Here is a 4,431-nt window from a genome sequence, read left to right as displayed (position 1 = left end):
ACAAATATCACTGTATATTCAAATCATAATTAAGGTCAACTTGATCATTCAAAACATTCATTTTCTGAAGATAAATTTATAGAATGGAATGTTAATTTATTTTTTAATTTACTGTTGTTATTAATGAAATTGAATACTTTTACATAGTAAAGTATTGTTACTTTCTGTTTGATGGAATATAAGTTAACACGATAATCTTTGTATACGATACTAGCTGTTACCCACCCATAACTTTGCACAGATTTTGTAAGCAAACCTTATTTATATTCAATATTTCAACAAGCATAGTAATTGTTATATAAGACCTGCCGCTGAGATTGGTGAGAATCGAAGGAACTATCATATTTTCAATTTAATCAATTTTCTGGAACCTTTACAATCCTTCTATAATCGAACCAATATGTAATTAAAAAAATTACGAATTTAAAATGGTTCGAACATTTGGTTAAAAATCGTAATATATCAAAATATTCATAACAATGTTTAAAATGTTATTAATTTAATACACTAAAAGACTAAATGTAGTTGAAAACAAACAATCGCATCTAAAATAGTACAGTAGAAGCTGTTCTTCAAGTTAAGATTTAAACCTCTGCTTTTCCTTTTCGCAGAGGAATTTCCAAAAATCCCTTCTTAGTGTGCATTCTCATGAGGCGGGTAGAGCTTGTTTTATATGTTTAGATTAATATGAATTTACTCTCGGTTAGGCGCACAGGGAACAACAGTTTCTCAGCCTTGTTTAAATGCGTGTATTTTTTGGTCTACTCAATGCCGAAAAATAATGTTTATTTTCCTTCAAGTGACTGAAGATTGGACCAAGAAAAATCCAAAGTTGTACGAAATTTGTTTTTTATACGAAGCGAGAGCAAAGTTTGCTAAGAAACAGATGGATTTTGCATTTTATACAGTACACTCTAGCTCATACACTTTTACATCCTTTTTATTTGGCAACGGTGATTTTGCCATCGGCACTGATTTCTGGGGCGCCTTTTGCTCCACTCTTGTGTTGTACTTCGCTGGGATGTGGAGTTCGAGTATTATTATTTTTTTTTATTACCTGTACTAACTGAATGTAATAGTTTCAGACATTTTTTCGTTGGATCCCAAGTAATGAAGTTTGTTTTTCTCACTTTTTTTATTACTCTGCTCTTTCTTCTGTAGGCTATCCATCCAATAGCACATGCAAAATCAAAGTTTGCATAATGAGTTGAGACCTGCGCAGTACGATTTTTGCAGATATGTGATGTCATATGACGTTTGCATTCGTTCATCTGTTTGTGTTGTGTTTTTTTATTTGTCTACATCGATCGTTTCATACAGAATATTGAAAATTTTTTTGCATTTAGAATATTTTATTTTATTTTTATCTTTTATTTTCCTACAAAACTTTTCCTATTCTTAATATATATTGTTGAAGGTTTCTTTTGTCCAGTCACAAAATGTTGGAAAATCTGTGAAAAGCTACTGTAGACAATGATTTTATGAACTTATACAGTGCAAGTGAATATGTAAACCCAAATATTGCTTTAATCTTAATATTACNTATTCAACGATTTTTTACAATAATAAGAATATAATAAGTAATTATTATTATATTATATGAACGATGATATGCCTATTTATTATGTATTACGAAGTATTACAATAACCAGATGTAATATGTTATCCGGTAAAATTTCTCGACTGGAAGCTATGTTGATAAGATATCTTCTAGTCTAAGTAAAGTGGAATTATTTGAAATCTAGTAAATTACTGCTAAAAATGATGAAAATAACTTTTCTTGTCGTTTGTTTAACTTCTCACTCCTACCACGTGACTTTGAAAGACATTGATACTTCGCCAGAAAATCCTGAACGGACAGAACTGAAAGAATGCTCATTGATTGATAATGATTCAGTCATGATATAAATGACCAATTAGAGCATAAACAAAAATAAACGTATAAACAAGAATTTTAAAGCTCATTAACAGAAAGAAGTTTTTTATAGATTAAACGGTTTTAAAAACATGCTGACCTATAAAACATGTAAAATTGTATTTATAAGGAATTTTAGTTGCACTGTTTTTACAGCTTAATGCTTTGATCTAATAACATAGAAAATAGTAAATTTTTCTACACTTAATTTGTTAAAACTTGGTTAACTGTTTTCTAACAGTTAACCAAGTTTTAACAAATTAAGTGTAGAAAAATTTACTATTGTGACAATGTCGAAGGAATCACCTCCCCATGCTTTGGCATCACAGGACCGACGAATCGACGTCGCGTCGGCGAACACCGCAATGACAAGTTTCGTCAGGAAAAAAACCACTGTGTCTTCTGAATAGACACAGAAACCTAGATGGCCGCAATTTCCGTCTTTTCCGCGCGAATGGTCGCGTCTGTGGAGGCTTAGGGTTGTAATGGAGATAGAAAAAAGTTATCTGGAAGAAGTACACTCCCAAAAGCTATTCATTTAACAAATATCCATTTATTCAGAGATTATTTTCAAGATTTAAGACTGAGGAGCTAACTTTCTCGCTAACTCAAGTAAACGTCAAGGGTGAAGCTTATGATATCAGGTGAGAGAGAGCATACAAAACTTCCGCGCGACGACAAATACTTGGAGTTCTAGTAGACCATTGATGTAGGTTAGTCCTTAGGCCGTCCAAAGAGGTTCACGATTTAATGGAGTTCGGGTTCTAGTTCAAGTTCGGTAAAGTCTAGTGCTAATCCAATTTTCCGGTTAAGTGAAGGTGCTAAGAAAGGGTTAAACAAGGAACTAAGTCTGTAAAAGGCTTTTTATTCGCTGTGTTGATGAATAATTTTTTCGAAATAAAAGATTATTTTTTTCCCGAACAATAAAATGTTATAATAATTTATAAACATTTTATAATAAAGTTTTCCCGCAAATGCGATCCTCACACTATTGATGCTATCAGCAAATAATCTGCCTTGTATATCGACGGACCAGAAAATGTCGTATACAAATTTGAAAAGAATGTACACTTCCTGTCTAACAATAACAACACAATTACACTTTAATGTCTCTAATAAGTGAGTGACTCTCTGGCACTCCACAATCGAGCAATACTCCAGTATCCGACAATCATTTGTATTACTCAATACTGGTTCCTGACCAACCATACAGCTACCCACTCTGGTTAGCTCCCCGGTCAGTACTGCGGTCAGCACTCCTCTCAGTACTGTCTCCACACACACACCATGACTCTACAAACACAAAGGGCAGGGCACAAATTTTTCCTCTCTAGGCGGGACAATCTCCCCCACATTCTTGGGGATATTGTTACCTCATTCACCTGACACATGTGACCAAGCTGTGGACTGTCCATCACCACTTGCTGACATCCACACACCTGGCACATGTCTGACACATCTTACACTGAACTTAACATGCCTTTTTACCTGTAATTCCTGTAGAATGTTAGGTGATGTGTTTACTGAAAAATTTTTGGCCTAGGGTTTGTGAAAATACACTTATTGGCTTAAACAAAGTCAACCCACGTAAAGGAAAGCGAGTCACAGCTTAGATTTCACGATCCACTTACCGCTAATTGCTTTACAACAATAGGGGACAGTATTTCCCGAAATATTTAATGCCGGGGTGGTGACAAAATATTTATTGGTTTAGATAGTTAGAAAGAAACATACGTGAAAGCGAATCAGCCACAGACTTAATTACAGTTGTAGAAAAAGCTTTGAAATTCGGTGTTTTTTTAATTAAAATTTCTGGAACTTAATAGTTTTTTCTTTTCGTTTTTAAATAAATAAAAATGACATATTTCGAGTAGCATTTTTTAAATGAGGACTTCAAAAATACAATGTATTACTCTCATAAGATCACAAAACAACAAAAATAACTATAACTTTTCCAAAATTGATTTATAAAAACAGGAAACTACTGCTTTCAGCATGTCCAACAATGTAATAGTTTCCTGGCGCGCCTAGCCAAAGGTTTTAAAAGAATCTTAAAAAATGCATTTTTTATACAAAATTTACAGATAACATATTACCACCATCGGCAAATGCGGCCCTTTTTGAGTCACAAGCGGCTCTTGCCTATAGTGTTCATTTCTGCTTTTTATTATTATTTTTACAATTTTATTTCCACAATTTTGTAAAAATATATATATTTTTTAAATTCAATATTTGTTTTATATTATATTTATATTATATAATAAAATCATGGTACAGAATAAAAAAGTACAGAACTGCGGCTCCCATGCATTTTGCAAAACCTACATTTCAGCTCCCACTGAACTCTTGCTTGCCTGCCCACTTCTATACTATTAAGGATATTATAGAATAATGTTTATAAAAATAAGGATTTCATTGTTATAGCTTATATATATATCTGCCATATTATCATTTTTTCTATTGAAAATTTCCCCAGGATAGTTATAATTTTCACTAAATCTCATTTATGCAATTGA

This window comes from Centruroides sculpturatus, unplaced genomic scaffold (genome assembly GCF_000671375.1).
Source record: "Centruroides sculpturatus isolate CEXI.00-Female unplaced genomic scaffold, Cexi_2.0 scaffold779, whole genome shotgun sequence".
Lineage (NCBI taxonomy): Eukaryota > Metazoa > Arthropoda > Arachnida > Scorpiones > Buthidae > Centruroides > Centruroides sculpturatus.
Note: the sequence above shows the minus strand (reverse complement) of the source record.